A 16,008-nucleotide genomic window follows, 5' to 3' on the forward strand; every position below is an offset into this window, starting at 1 on the left:
AAAAAACGCCGCAGTCGACGCCGAAATCTGCTGGCTCGGCCTGTTTTTGGGCCCGGCGATCGCAGGCCGAACCCGGCGCATTGGGGGCGCTCGGTGCTCCGGCACAAGAGAAAAGCACGTCTGGCCCACACCGTCAGGCGAAAAGTCAAGACTACCTTCCAGATTCGCCTCCCACCCCTCGCGCGCTCGGCCGCCAACCGGATGATCCTGGCGCCGCCCATCGCCCACCACCGCTAGATTGCCCATTCTTCGTCGGAAAAAGAGCAGAGGTTTCGCTGAGGCAGCCTTTCCACCACCGGCTCGGCGATTTTTTTGGCGTTCCGGCCGCGGAGGGGCAGTGTAGCGGCCGGTGCGCGACCACCGCGCCCGCAAGGTGTTCGGCGATTTGCCTGCCTCGGCAATGGACTCGGACAACGAGGAGGCGCTCGCCGCGCTGCTGGAGGAGGAAGCCGAGGCCGACGTCCAGGAAGAGGAACATCTCATGGTCCTCGCCGCCCTTGCCGGCCTGCTGGCGAGCAATGAAAAGCCACAGCGAGGTGGCTCGGCGCCAGGCCGGATCAAAGCAAAGAACCGGCATCGTCTCGAAGGCTACTGCATGCTCTACTCCGACTACTTCGCCGACGCTCCACTGCACGGCGACAAAGTATTTCGGCGCCGTTATCGGATGAGCCGAAAGCTTTTCCTTAGGATTGTGAACTTCATCCGGGAATTCGACAGTTACTTCAAGTGCAAGAAGGATTGCATCGGCAAACTTGAATTCACCTCAATCCAGAAGTGCACAACAGCGATGAGGATGCTTGCATACGGAGCTCCCGGTGATTCACTCGACGACTATGGGCGCATGGCCGAGTCCACCACCATTGAGTGTTTCTACAAGTTCTGTCGGGCAATGGTGGCAGTGTTTGGACCTCAATACTTGCGAACAGCCAATGCGGAAGACACTACTCGGATCCTAGCACAGAATGCAGCAAGAGGATTTCCTGGGATGCTTGGAAGCATCGACTGCATGCATTGGAAATGGAAGAACTGCCCATTTGCTTGGCAGGGGATGAACAAAGGCGCCAAAGGCGGTTGCAGTGTGGTACTTGAGGCGGTGGCCACACAGGACCTCTGAATTTGGCACTCCTTTGGTATGCCAGGAACTCACAATGATATCAACGCGCTGAGTGCTCCCCTGTCTTTGCCAAGCTTGTTGAAGGTCATTCTCCTCCGGTGAACTTCGAGGTTAATGGGCGGCACTACAACAAGGGGTACTACCTAGCTAATGGCATCATTCGAGATGGTCGACATTTGTGAAGACTATCTCAAACGCTGTGCCAGGAGGCAAGAAGTCCCACTTTGCCAAGGTGCAGGAGGCTTACAGGAAGGATGTCGAGCGGGCATTTGGTGTGCTCCAACCTTGATTTGCTGTTGTCCGGTACCCTGCTCAGACCTGGTCGAAAGATCAAATGTGGGAGATCATGACTTGTTGTGTCATCTTGCACAACATGATCATCGAGAGCGAGCAGGAAGAGCTAGTGTTTGACACTGGACCATACTGCAAGCAGGGTCCTCTAGCCGAAGTTGATCACCAGCTACCGACAACCTGGACTGCCTACCTCAGTATGCGTCAGGAGATCCGAGACCCACAGGTGCATCATCAAATGCAACAGGATCTGGTGGAGCACCTATGGAGGATCAAGGGCGACGCCTAGCTCGACGTGTGATGAAATATGAGTTTTTATTTGTTGAACTATATAATTTGTATTGAACTATTTGTTGTTGCACTATTTTGTTGAACTATTTGATTTTCTGTGATGAACTATGTGATAAAAAATTTATTTATGTTGATAATTCAACGCCGAACCATGTCGAACCACGCCGAATATGGGCCGTTTCTCGCCGAGATCGGGCCATTTTTCACCGATAGTGGGCCGAAAAGCGGCCAGGAATGGGCCGATATCAGTGCCTGGGGCCGACCTGGGGGCGACGGCTGGATGCCCAACCGCCCCCAGCGCTGATTCTACCGTCGGCTCGCGCTCAGGTGGCGATTTTTATGCCTCCTGGGGGGCCAATGGCTGGAGATGCTTTTAGGAGCATCTCCAACAGGTGATGAAAAAGGTGGTGATGCATTTTGTTTTGCTTTTCTTCACAGTTGCATACATATTTGAAATAAATCATGATACGACAATTAAAATTCATGTGAAATCTGAAACAAACAAAACAAAAATAGTATACTTGTTACATAGTTCATCAGTTGACAAGCTTAAATTCAACATAGTTGTTCGTCACATAAGACATAACACAAAGTTCATCATAAATGACATGAAGCACAACTAGTTCTGTTGCCCATTCCACGTCCATCACTCAATGAGATCTCTTTGAAGATCTTCACAAGTATCCTGATCTCGAATCTCATAATGAACTTGAAGAAAGTGTTGGATGCAATCTCCCCTTCTAATTGGACGCACTACATTCCCCATGAATTCGTAGGAGTAATCTAAATCTTGGTCACGCGGTCACGCTCATTCTTATCGATCATGTTGTGCAAGAACATTGCGACGGTCATGATGTACCAAAGTATACGTAGACCTGCATACCAGATGGTTACTTTGGGGTTGTCAAACATCCTATCGTAACTGGGTGATCATAAAAGTAACTTACGGGTATACAGAAAAGTATGCCACCGTGCTCGATAGTTCAAAGAGTAGGATTGCTCCTCCAACGATGGAGAGATACACTCTGGGCCCACTTGGTATTGCGGTATCCATCATCAGCTGTGATGAAGACCGAACCTCGATGGCGAGATCCGATCTGTAGTTGCGGCCCGATCTTTCATGACACTCCACCTTCAGCAGTAGCAACCTCTCGCCCGCGCACGCGATGTACATGAAGTAGATGATTTGAACCTTACGGCTCAGCACAAGTGTTAGCGGTTGCTAGTCTAGGCTGCATGGTCATGCACGTCATGCACGTCCTCCACCTCCCGCACGTCGCCTCACCTCCCTCTCTCTCTCTCTCATGCGCTATGGCGCCCTGTACATGTACGGCTCCTATATATTGAGATCAATGCAATGAGAGCACCCCAAGGTGCATTTTCCCTCGCACACATGGTATCAGAGGCAAGTTTAGGCCCCCCTTCCGCTGCCTCTCTCTAACTGCACCCCATGGCGAACCCCACCCCACCTCCTCCTCCACCTCCTCCACCTCCCCCACCTCCTCCCTCGCACCGGTTCACCCCTCTCCCGTGAGCCAGTCTCTGCTCACCCCTTTCGTGTTCTCTCGCGGCACTGTCGGACATCCGCTCTTCATCCCGGACCCCGGCGTCTCCACCTCCTTGGCGCCACCGCTGCAGTCTCCACTCGCGGCGGTGTTCATCAACTACATGTGTCGCTGGTGCTCTCCCTCAACCCCCAACTTCTCCCAATGGCGCACCTTGTTTGAGGTCATGTTCCAGAAGTATGGCGTCCAGGAGCATCTCGCCGGGGCGTGGCGTGCTGCAAACCTTGCATGGGCTCAGGATGATGCACACATCGTCTCGTGGCTCTACAACAGGGTGAGCCCCGACATCTTTGGGCTCATCCATCGCCGCGACGCCACCGCTGCTAGGTCTGGTCCGCCATCTGCACCCTCTTCCTCGAGAACACGGAGCATCAGATCGTCTTCCTCTCCATCGATTACCAGCGCATCGAGCAAGGATCCTCCTCCATCGCCGCCTACTTCGCGCGCGTCAAGGAGTGCGGCGATCGCCTCGCCGACGTCAGCGCGGCCGTCACCGACCGCGACCACGTGATGAACATGTTTTGCGGACTGCACTCGCGTTTCCGCTATGCTATACCCATCCTGACAATGCAGACACCGTTCCCCACCTTCCTCCGGTGCCGCGCCTTCTTCATGCTCGAGGAAAGCCGTCAGGCGGACGAGCACCCCACTGAGACTGCCCTCCACGTGGCTCGGGCGCCGGCATGGCCCAACCACGGCTGGGGCGGCGGCAACAATTCCAACGGGCGTGGCAACAACAACCATGGTGGACGTGGCCGGGGCAGAGGCAGGTCCGGCGAGTCGGGCGGCGGCCAATCCTCCAACTCCGGCGGGGGCGCCGCCGCGCCTCGGCCTCCTGCACCAGTGCCGTGGACTGGCATGGTTCATGCATGGCCGATGCTCTGGCGTCCGCACGCTCCTGGTTCGGGCATACTTGGCCCGCGCCCGAGCGGGGTCCAACCCTTCGCCGGCGCCGCGTCCCACTATGGCGGGGTACCCAGCTCTGCTCCACCCGTCGTTTGGCACCCCGGCGTCGTCCCCGCGCACCCCTTGTACGGAGCTCCTGCCGGTGCTCCCACTGGCGCTCCCGACGGCGGACCCGTGGGCGGCGTCCCACCCAACTCCACTGGCAGTGCCGCATGGGACCAGACCGCGTTGATCCACGCCCTGAACAACATGCAGGTCCAGCAGGAGCAGGCGGGCGCGTCCGGTGCATAGTGGTACCTGGACACCAGCGCCACTGCGCACATGGCCGCATCGTCAGGTATACTCACCTCCTCCCAGCCCTGTTTCTCTTCTGGCATTACTGTTGGCGATGGATCAACGCTCGCAGTTACGCACTCAAGTCATCACCCCATCCTCACTACCACCATGCCCCTCTCCCTCAACAATGTCCTCGTCTCTCCTTACCTCATCAAAAATCTCATTTCTGTCAAAATGTGAACGTTAGGCTTTTCGGTGGGACCGACATGTCAACTCGGTGGGACCGATGTCATTAGGGTTAGGGCATAACGTAATCTCGGTGAGACCGATTACACAAACTCGGTGAGACCGACTTTGGTAATAAGCTAACCAGAGAGTTGGTCAAGAAAACTCGGTGGGACCGATTCGCTCATCTCGGTGAGACCGAAACGTTACGAAGGGGAAACAGAGAGTTTGCATTGCGAACTCGATGGGACCGATCGCTCATCTCGGTTGGACCGAAACGTTACGAAGGGAAAAAGAGAGTTTGCAATCCCATCTCGGTGAGACCGAGATCCCTATCGGTGAGACCGAAGTGACTAGGGTTTGTGGCAGTGGCTATGTCAAGTGAACTCGGTGGCGCCGGATAGAATGTTTCGGTGGGGCCGAGTTTAACTTTTGGTTTGGGACATATGTGGATATGAGAAAGTGGTTGAGGGTTTTTGGAGCATATCACTAAGCATTTTGAGCAAGTAAGCCATTAAGCAACACCTCATCCCCTTTTAATAGTATTGGCTTTTCCTATGGACTCAATGTGATCTTGGATCACTAAAAGTAAAATGTAGAGTCTTGAGCCTGAGCCAATATGTGTCCTTAGCATTTTGAGGGGTCCACATTCCTAATCCATGCCATGCCAATCATTGAGCTTTCCTGAAATATTTATCTTGAAATAGCATTAGCTCAATGAGCTATATGTTGTTAATAATTACCAAAACCACCCAGGGATAGTTGCACTTTCAATCTCCCCCTTTTTGGTAATTGATGACAAGATATAGATCAAAGCTTCGACAAATGATAATAAGATTGAAATACATCGTCGCTTTGAGAAGTATGTGATAAGCAAGAGCTCCCCCTAAATTTGTGCATTATTTAAGATTTGCTTTTGAATGCAAATGCACAATCGATTAGGATCATGGGTCACTCTTCCATGTCACATACATCTTGGTGGAGTGCTCAACATGATAGAAATTAAAAGCATGCACTCATCACCAAGCAAAGTGAATGATCATATATGGGATATAAGAGATAGTATTATCCAAGCAAGCATTAAAGTAACATATGATCAAACACATGATCATACAAGTATCTCACACAAGGACATATAGTATCAAACAAGCACACAATATAGTTCAACCAAATAGCAAGACAGACAAAGAAGCAAAACACTCTCTCTCGAAGCCTATGATCTATACATTTCTCCCCCTTTGGCAACAAGTTACCAAAAAGTTTGAAAATGCATAGTGCTATGCGTCTCTCAGGCTTGGTCTTCGGGAGGTGGTGTAGAGAGAAGTCCAAGGACGAAGGCATCAGTTGATGTAGCTGGAGCTGGTGGAGTGGCTGCTGGAGGTGGCACATAAGCTGTTGCTGCTGGTGTAGATGATGTAGCTCTCGTATCTGGTACTGACACTGCAGCTGACCTCTGTCCTCTGGGCACTTGCCGAAAAGCATCTCTAGTACCTTGTCCTCTCTTCTCTTTTTCTGCTTCCTCCTGGAGCTGCTCAACTGTTGTCTGAATCTCAGTGACCTTCAGATCAAGATCATAAAACTTGGTCTCTATGATCCTCTCCAAGCTCTCCTGATTCTGAGTCAGGGTGGCCAAGCCCTTCTCAATCCTCAATGTAGCTTGAATCAGATAGGCTAGTTGATCTTGCTTGCTCTTCAGGAACACTTCAGATGCCTCCCCAATACTTGGCATCTTTGCAGCTTTCTCTGCCTTTGCCTTAGCTCTCTTTTCTTGTGCTTGCACTGATTGTCGGCGTTCTAGGAATGGGGGTCCCCAGACTTGTCTGCCTGCGGCCCACGGCGTGGCTCTGCAAGTGGCCCCGTACGGCCCATCTTCACCAACAAGCATTCAAGACCCTCGCGAGGGGCCAAGCCTCGCGAGGCAGACGACACAAGACCTCCTCAGGAGCGGCCTCACCAGGTTGGCTCGCGAGGGGTGGAGAGATCAAGGCAAGGAAAACCTCGCGAGGTTCTCGTGACGTGAGCGATGACGACCGAGACCAGGCGGGTGCCAGCGCGCGCGCAGTGTCCTTATTTCGTCTTTGGTGCTAAGGAGGCAAGCGCAGGCGCGGAGTACCGAGGCGTCAAGCAAAGGTTTCCATACCAGTGCAACAAGACCAAGACCAGCAGGACGGTGAGACGGAGGTCACCGTGGAGCCCAAGGCGGCGTCACCACCAGAGCCTTTGGCAGGCGAAGACTACTTTTGTCAGGATAGCTTGTACTAGTTGTCTCCCTTCAAACTGGCCGTTGTGGAATCCCTTCCCGCTCAATATTTCGGGAGAGGACCAAGGCCTCTATAAATAGGACTAGCCACCATAGTAGGAGGCAACTTAGCCTGGAGATCCTCAGGCATCTGATCTTGAGCCAATCCTTAGCCACGCACCGAGCACAAGAACACCTCAACCTCAGGAGGCTGTTCTTCCCCTTGTAACTGTTCATCCTCAGCCCGAGAGGCAATCCACCACCACCACACTAGAGTAGGGTATTACACCACAACGGTGGCCCGAACCAGTATAAATCTTGTGTCCTTTGTGTTGCGAGTTCGTCGAGTTAGCCCTTGAGATCTTAGCAAAGCTAGGACGTGGATCGGTAGGGGGGAGATCTCCGTGCGTACCCCAGTGTTCAAACCTTGAGGGTTTTGCCGGAACCCTAGATCCGACATTTGGCGCGCCAGGTAGGGGTGCGTCGTAGCTTCCCTCCCGTCGATCTGCGCTCCGCCTCCACCGCGCTCCACCCTCATGGCAGGCGTCTCGCTCCCGGCTCCGACGGCAGACACCGACGACGGGGCCAAGGGGCTCCGAGCCCTGGCCCCCGCCTTGCGGCAGGTGCAGTGGCCACCCAAGTTCAAGCCGGAGATGCCGCCGCGCTACGACGGCACGGCGGACCCGTCAGCTTTCCTGCTGGCATATGAGGAGGCTGTCCTCGAGGCCGGGGGTGATGACAAGGTCATAGCCAACTAGTTTCCCATGGCTCTCACCGGCGTGCCGCGCGCCTGGCTGCTCAACCTCCCCGGATCCACGGTGGCATCTTGGGAGGAGCTGCGCGGCCTCTTCACTACGTGCTACGCGGCACCGGCACACCACGCGGTCGCTGCCCTACTAGGCGGCTCTCAAGCATCGCCTTCAGATCGCCACATCAAGCCATTCCTTCGCCAAATCGGCGCCGCTTCCAAGCGCTCGGGGGCTCCGCCGGGCTGGGCTGCGCCTGAGGCCGACCTCACCTTCGACTTGGAAGACCACCCCGTCACCACCGCCGGCTCGGGTATGCTCCCGATGCTTTGCACGCCCACTATTTGCAACGTGGCCGTTACCAAGACCCTCATCGACGGCGGCGCCGGCCTCAACGTACTCTCCGTGGAGGCCTTCAGCCTTCTTCACGTATCGCTCGAGCGACTCAGCCTCAGCAAGCCTTTCTCAGGAGTTGGCGGCGGCTCCGCCCACTCCCTGGGGCAGATTCGCCTCCCTGTCACCTTTAGCACGCGCGACAACTACCGCACCGAGCTGGTCGACTTCGACATCGCCCGCATCGGCCTCCCGTACAACGCCATCCTCGGGTACCCAGCTCTGGCCCAGTTCATGGCAGCAACCCATCCGGCCTACAACCTCATGAAGATGCCTGGAAGCAAGGGCGTCCTCACCATCAAGGGGGATGCCAAGGAGGCCCTGGCGGCGCTCAAGCTTGCCCTCAAGACCGCCGCGGCGGCACAGCCCGCCGGTGCGGGCACCTCCGAGGCCAAGGAAGCTGCACCAACCAAGAAGAAGCAGCTGTTCACCCAAGACAAGGCAGAAACCAAGCAGGTGCCGGTCGATGAGGACGGGTCCTCAGGAGCCACCTTTACCATAGGTGCCGACCTCGACCCAAGCCAAGAGGAAGCACTGGTGAAGTTCTTGCGCGCAAACAAGGAAATGTTCGCATGGGAACCCAAGCAGCTGGTGGGGGTCCCAAGAAAGGTGATTCAGCACCACTTGAGGGTGTGCCCCAATGTACGCCCTGTGAAGCAGCGGGCGAGACGGCAGTCCACGGAGAAGCAGGCCTTCATCGTCCAAGAAACCCGCAAGTTAGAGGCGGCGGGTGCCATTCGCGAGGTTCGGTACCCCGAATGACTGGCAAACCCCGTCGTTGTGCCAAAGAAAAGCGGGAAGGAGCGAATGTGCGTCGACTTCACCAACCTCAACAAGGCCTGTCCCCAAGATCCGTTCCCACTCCCACGCATCGACCAGATCGTCGACTCCACCGTCGAGTGTGACCTGCTGTGCTTCCTGGATGCGTTCTCGGGGTATCACCAGATCAAGATGGCGGTAGAAGATGTAGAGAAGACAGCTTTCCTGACCCCGTGTGGGGTGTACTGCTACACTTGCATGCCCTTCGGACTGCGTAACGCAGGCGCCACCTTTCAGCGGTTGATGCACATCGCCTTAGGGCGGCAGCTCGGGAGAAACGTGGAGGCCTACATCGACGACATTGTGGTGAAGTCTCAGGAGGCCAGAACCTTGATCCAAGATCTGGAGGAGACTTTCGCGAGCCTGCGCCAGGTGAACTTGCGGCTTAACCCGGAGAAGTGCGTGTTTGGTGTCCCTTCCGGCAAGCTGCTGGGTTTCCTCGTGTCCCACAGAGGGATTGAGGCAAACCCAGAAAAGATCAAGGCCATTGAAGACATGAGCCCACCACAGACCCTCAAGGAAATGCAGAAGCTGGCTGGTCGGGTGACTGCGTTGGGGCGCTTCATCTCCAAGCTGGGGGAGCGCACTCTGCCCTTCTTCAAGCTGATGAAGAAGAAAGGCCAGTTCGATGGACCCCAGAGGCTGACCGAGCTTTTCAAGACCTCAAGAGATACCTGACTAGCCCTCCGGTGATGGTGGCGCCACGACCCCTCGAGCCCCTAGTGCTTTATCTTGCCGCCACCCCGTACTCTGCCAGCGCGGCTCTGGTGGCGGTTCGGGAAGAGCGCCAAGCCAAGGGCACGCCACACCAAGATGCGCCGCCAGCCAAGACGACGCAAGATCATGAAGGCGCCGCAAGAACCGTAGCAGCATCCACGGAGGACCAAGCTCGGCAGGACGACGCCGCTGAGACCCCAACAAGCGATCAAGCGTCGGGGGCTCCACTACCTCAGGAGATGCCTCGACTCCCGCAGGACACGAGCCTCACCGACGCGCCAGCTCTCATCGAGCACCCGGTGTATTTCGTCAGAACGGTGTTGCGGGACGCAAGGGCGCGGTATCCCATGCCTCAGAAGCTCTTGCTCGCGCTCTTGGTGGCCTCGCGCAAGTTGCAACACTACTTCCAGGGCCACCCCATCAAGGTCGTCTCAGCCTACCCATTGGAGAGAGTGCTCAGGAGCCCCAACTCTGCTGGAAGGGTCTCTGAGTGGAACATCGAGTTGCAGGCGTTCAAGTTGGAGTTCAGCACTACCAGGATCGTCAAGGGAGCCGCACTCGCTGATTTCGTGGCAGAATGGACGGATGCCCCGACGCTTGAAGTAGGCGAGGAACTGTCCACCTCGCCGGGAAGTGAGGCGCCAGATGGATGGGTCATGTATTTCGATGGCGCCTTCGCGCACCAGGGCGCTGGGGCTGGAGCAGTACTTATCTCGCCCACCCAAGACAAGCTCTACTATGCCGTGCAGCTCTGCTTTCAGCGGGGCGAGAAGGTCTCCAACAACATCGCAGAATACGAAGGCCTCATAGCTGGCCTGAAAGCTGCGGCAGCTCTGGGGGTGAAGCGCCTCACCGTTAGGGGCGACTCGCAGCTCCTCGTCAACTTCTCCAACAAGGTATACGAGCCGAAGGACGAGCACATGGAGGCATACCTCGCGGAGGTGCGCAAGATGGAGAAGCAGTTCCTGGGCCTGGAGTTGCAGCACGTGCCCCGCGGCACCAACAAGCAAGCTGACGACATCGCCAGGAGGGAATCCAAGCGACAGCCCCAAGAGCCTGGCATCTTCGAGGAGCGGCTCTTCAAGCCATCGGCGACACCACCGCTCTCAAGGACAGCTCAGCCTCGGGAGGAGCTCCCGCAGCCGCCCCAGCCTGTGGCCCGACTTCGGGAGCGCGCCTACTCTTGGCGCTCGAGCGCCAGGAGGGATGCTGGACCAAGGAATTCAAGGAATACCTGATGCAAGGGGCGCTGCCTGAGAAGGAGGAGGATGCGGAGCGCGTGGCCCGGCAGGCCACGGCATACTGCATTCGGGATGGTGAGTTGTACAGGAAGCGACCAAATGACGTTTCACTGCGTTGCATCTCCAGGGATCAGGGGAAGGAGTTGCTATCCGACATACACGCTGGGGATTGCGGGCACCACTCGTCATCACGGACCCTCATCGGCAAGGCATTCCGCAGCGGATTCTACTGGCCCACGACGCTCAACGACGCAACCGAGCTGGTGAAGTCCTGTGAAGCCCGCCAGTTCCACGCCAAGCAGATCCATCAGCCGGCTCAGGGCCTCCAGACCATCCCACTCACATGGCCGTTCGCGGTCTGGGGGCTGGATATCTTGGGCCCGTTCCCTCAAGCGCCTGGGGGCTACCGCTACCTCTACGTCGCCATTGACAAGTTCACCAAGTGGGCGGAGGTGGAAGCCGTCCGCACCATCCCAGCGGGCTCCGCGGTCAAGTTCATCAAGGGTCTCGTGAGCCGTTTCGGGGTCCCCAACCGCATCATCACTAATAACGGCTCGCAGTTCACTAGTAATCTCTTCAAGACGTATTGTGCTAATCTTGGAACGCAGATCTGCTACGCTTCGGTGGCTCACCCCAGGAGCAATGGTCAGGCCAAACGCGCCAACGCAGAGGTTGTGAGGGGCCTCAAGACCAGGACCTTCAAGAAGAAGCTCGAGGCCTGTGGCAGGGGCTGGTACGACAAGCTCCAGTCCGTGCTGTGGTCCATCCGCACCACCGCCACCAAGCAAACGGGCGAGACCCCGTTCTTCCTTGTCTACGGAGCAGAAGTGGTCCTCCCTCACAAGGTCAAGCATCGCTCCGCACGGGTCTTTGTGTTTGATGAAGCGCAACAGGACGCCACGCGGGGGATGGACCTCGTGCTGGGGGAGGAACGCCGCCGCAAAGCCGCACTACGGGCGGCAAGGTACCAGCAGGCGCTGCGGCGATACCACTGCTGCAACATCTGCCCCAGGACGCTTGAGGCGGGTGACCTCGTCCTGAGGCGGGTCCTCTCCAGGGAAGGGCTGCATAAGCTCTCACCCATGTGGGAGGGCCCGTTCAAGGTCGTCCATGTCTCCAGGCCTGGCGCCGCGCGCCTGGAGACACAGGACGGGGTACCCATCCAGAACGCCTGGAACATCCAGCACCTCCGGAAGTTCTACCCATGAAGAAAGGCCCAGTGCCTGTGAAGAAGGCCCAGTGCTTGTGAAGATCGCCGCACGTGACACTCTCACGTAATAACGAGTGGGGCTGTACACGCTCCAGAGTCTCAGGAGTGCCGCCCTCGGGCCTCGAGGGCTCCCTCCCACGTCTTAGTGGCAGCACTTAGCTCCGCGCTGGTGGGAAGACTTGAAGACTAGACTAGGTGCCGGACGCGGCTTTTCATTTGCTTTCCGTAGTTGGCTCGTCTCCTTTTAATTGAAATTTGCGTCTGGTGTTCCTTGCTGATTTGGTTCCGTTGCCTTTTGCCGCTATTTTCGACCCTGGTTTAACCTGTTCTCTCTCTCACATTCCTCGTGAGGGGGCTAGGCAGGTGCCCTCGCGAGCGTTTTTCCTTTTCTCTGCCTTCCGTCTGTTTTTTCGTGAGGCACCCTCGTTCGAGCCCACAAGCTGGCGCATCTCTCCTGATCCGTGCCCCTCGGGTACCACGATGTGAAGCGCTGGGTCAAGGCTCGGGTGAATGATAAGCCTCCTAGCGAGCTTCCTAATGAATTTTTTGAAGTTCCTAAGCGCCCACCGAGTCAAGGAAGGCCTTGACAGGCGCCAGGAAACAAGTGCCTCGTGAAGAGGAGGCTACCCCAAGCGTGCTAAGCTAAGTCGTCTCTATGCAAAACAACGGCACAACACAGAAACGATAAGCATAACATAGTGATTGAGGAATCATAGTTCGATACACGCCCCTCCGGGGCCCAACTGGTTTCTTTTTTGATACAGGAAGAAAAGGAAGAACAAGATAAAAGCGCCGCCTGCCCCTACAGCGGTTCACAGGGAGGGGCTCTTGGCGACGTCCTGAGCTCAGTCGGACCCCTCCTCGCGCTTCACGGAGGCGCGGCGACGAGACGACCCGCTACCACCTTCGAAGCAAGCGCGGCGGCGTGGCGGCTGGTCGTAGCCACCACTGCTGGAGCTGTCGCCAGGGGAAGAGCCACCGTAGCTGGATGAGACGCGGTCGGCACCAAGGGCGGGTTCGCCCTCCTCCTCGTCCCGACCATCACCAAGGCCGAGCACCTCCTCTCTGTCGTTCGCCTCGGGGCAGCACCCGGCGCGGCAATCATCTTCCCCAAACACCCTCACGTAGAGGGTTGCATCACCGTCATACTTAAAATGGAGGGTGCACCGCCTGCCCAGGCCGCGCGCGTGGGCGAACGTCTGCCAACCGCGGGCTAGAGCTATGTTGCCCGCAACGGAGACCTCGTCCGCAACCCAAGAAACCCTGCTGCAGCAACCGTCCACCTGCAGCCAGAGCCCACCTGGACCGGAGGCTGGCAGCTTGTCGGTGAAGAAGCACGGGAGTTGAAGCCAATTGCCGGCCAGGTCCTCCGACAGACGACGAACTCCGGCAGCACCTCCGCCGAGTGGAAGCGCGGCCAGGGAGGCCGTGCAACCATGGCACGTCTCCTCTCATCGACAGGGCTCCCACAACCGGAACAACCCCTGCCACGCGCAGCGGCGCCACCGCGGGAGTAGGGGCCGCGGCGGGGGTCGCAGTGTGCTTGCGGGGACGGCCGCGTCCACGCTTGGGCGCCGGGGAGCCGGGCCCCTCGCGAGGGGCCTTCCCCTTCTCCGTGGCAGAGAACCTCTTCGATGGCGCCATTGGTGTCGGTGGTGGAGCAGAGGAGGAAAAGCAAGCGGAATGGGAAGAGATGGGCGACGGGGGCTCTACCCCCTCCCCATTTATAGCAAGAGAAGGCTAACCAGCGCCCCCCACGATCACAGGTAATGATGGTTTTCCCTTGCATGTCGCAGGGACTTGTCAAGTCGGGCAGTTGTCGAGGCAGCGTGGGGAAGCGGAGATGCCCACGTCCAATCAACCGCCACGCGTCGACCAAGGCCGCAGGCTATTGGGGCCCGTGGCGCTCCGCGCTTGCCCTTTGGCTTCGCCTCGAAGCCAAGCCCGAGCGCGCCCTGGGCCCGGGGGCTACTGTCGGCGTTCTAGGAATGGGGGTCCCCAGACTTGCCTGCCTGCGGCCCACGGCGTGGCTCTGCAAGTGGGCCCGTATGGCCCATCTTCACCAACATGCATTCAAGACCCTCGCGAGGGGCCAAGCCTCGCGAGGCGGACGACACAAGACCTCCTCAGGAGTGGCCTCACCAGGTTGGCTCGCGAGGGGCGGAGAGATCAAGGCAAGGCAAACCTCGCGAGGTTCTCCTGACGTGAGCCATGACGACCGAGACCAGGTGGGCGCAAGGCGGGCGCCAGCGCGTGCAGTGTCCTTGTTTCCTCTTTGGTGCTAAGGAGGCAAGCGCAGACGCGGAGTACCGAGGCATCAAGCAAAGGTTTCCATATCAGTGCAATGAGACCAAGACCAGCAGGACGGTGAGACGGAGGTCACCGTGGAGCCCAAGGTGGCATCACCACCAGAGCCTTTGGCAGACGAAGACTACTTTTGTTAGGATAGCTTGTACTAGTTGTCTCCCTTCAAACTGGCCGTTGTGGAATCCCTTCCCGCTCAATATTTGTGGAGAGGACCAAGGCCTCTATAAATAGGACTAGCCACCACAGTAGGAGGCAACTTAGCCTGGAGAGCCTCAGGCATATGATCTTGAGCCAATCCTTAGCCACGCACCGAGCACAAGAACACCTCAACCTCAGGAGGCTGTTCTTCCCCTTGTAACTGTTCACCTCAGCCCGAGAGGCAATGCACCACCACCACACTGGAGTAGGGTATTACACCACAACGGTGGCCCGAACCAGTATAAATCTTGTGTTCTTTGTGTTGCGAGTTCGTCGAGTTAGCCCTTGAGATCTTAGCAAAGCTAGGACGTGGATCGGTAGGGGGGAGATCTCCGTGGGCACCCCAGTGTTTGAACCTTGAGGGTTTTGCCGGAACCCTAGATCCGACACTGATGAAGGTTGATCCTCATTCATCACTACTGTGTTATCTTCAAAATCTGGGTGCAGGGGTAAATGTTCTTTGTCCAATAAGTAAGTGCCTATGCCCATCTTTGAGTTGATGAGCACCTGAATGTGTGGAGCATATGAGGGAGTCCTGGATTAGGGGGTCCTCGGGCGTCCGGCCTATGTGACGTGGGCCGGACTGATGGGCCGTGAAGGTACAAGACAGAAGACTCTATCCCGTGTCCGGATAGGACTCTCCTTTGCGTGGATGGCAAGCTTGGCGTTCATATATAAAGATTCCTTTCTCTGTAACCGACTTTGTACAACCCTAGTCCCCTCCGGTGTCTATATAAACCGGAGGGTTTACTCCATAGGGGCAATCACAATCATACAGGCTAGACATGTGTACATCACATATACCTTTGTTCACCTTGCCATCCTTCTTATCCGCCAAATACTTGGGGCAGTTCCGCTTCCAGTGACCAGTCCCTTTGCAGTAGAAGCACTCAGTCTCAGGCTTAGATCCAGACTTGGGCTTCTTCACTTGAGCAGCAACTTGCTTGCCGTTCTTCTTGAAGTTCCCCTTCTTCCCTTTACCCTTTTTTCTTGAAACTGGTGGTCTTGTTGACCATCAACACTTGATGCTCCTTCTTGATTTCTACCTCCGCGGCCTTTAGCATCGCGAAGAGCTCGGGAATTGTCTTATCCATCCCTTGCATATTATAGTTCATCACGAAGCTCTTATAGCTTGGTGGCAGTGGTTGAAGAATTCTGTCAATGACACTATCATCCGGAAGATTAACTCCCAGTTGAATCAAGTGATTGTTATACCCAGACATTTTGAGTATATGCTCACTGACAGAACTATTCTCCTCCATCTTGCAGCTGTAGAACTTATTGGAGACTTCATATCTCTCAATCCGGGCATTTGCTTGAAATATTAACTTCAACTCCTGGAACATCTCATATGCTCCATGACGTTCAAAATGTCGTTGAAGTCCCGGTTCTAAGTCGTAAAGCATGGCAGACTGAACTATCGAGTAGTCATCAGCTTTGCTCTGCCAGACGTTCATAGCATCTGGTGTT

Source organism: Triticum aestivum, chromosome 2D (assembly GCF_018294505.1).
Source record: "Triticum aestivum cultivar Chinese Spring chromosome 2D, IWGSC CS RefSeq v2.1, whole genome shotgun sequence".
Taxonomy (NCBI): Eukaryota; Viridiplantae; Streptophyta; class Magnoliopsida; order Poales; family Poaceae; genus Triticum; species Triticum aestivum.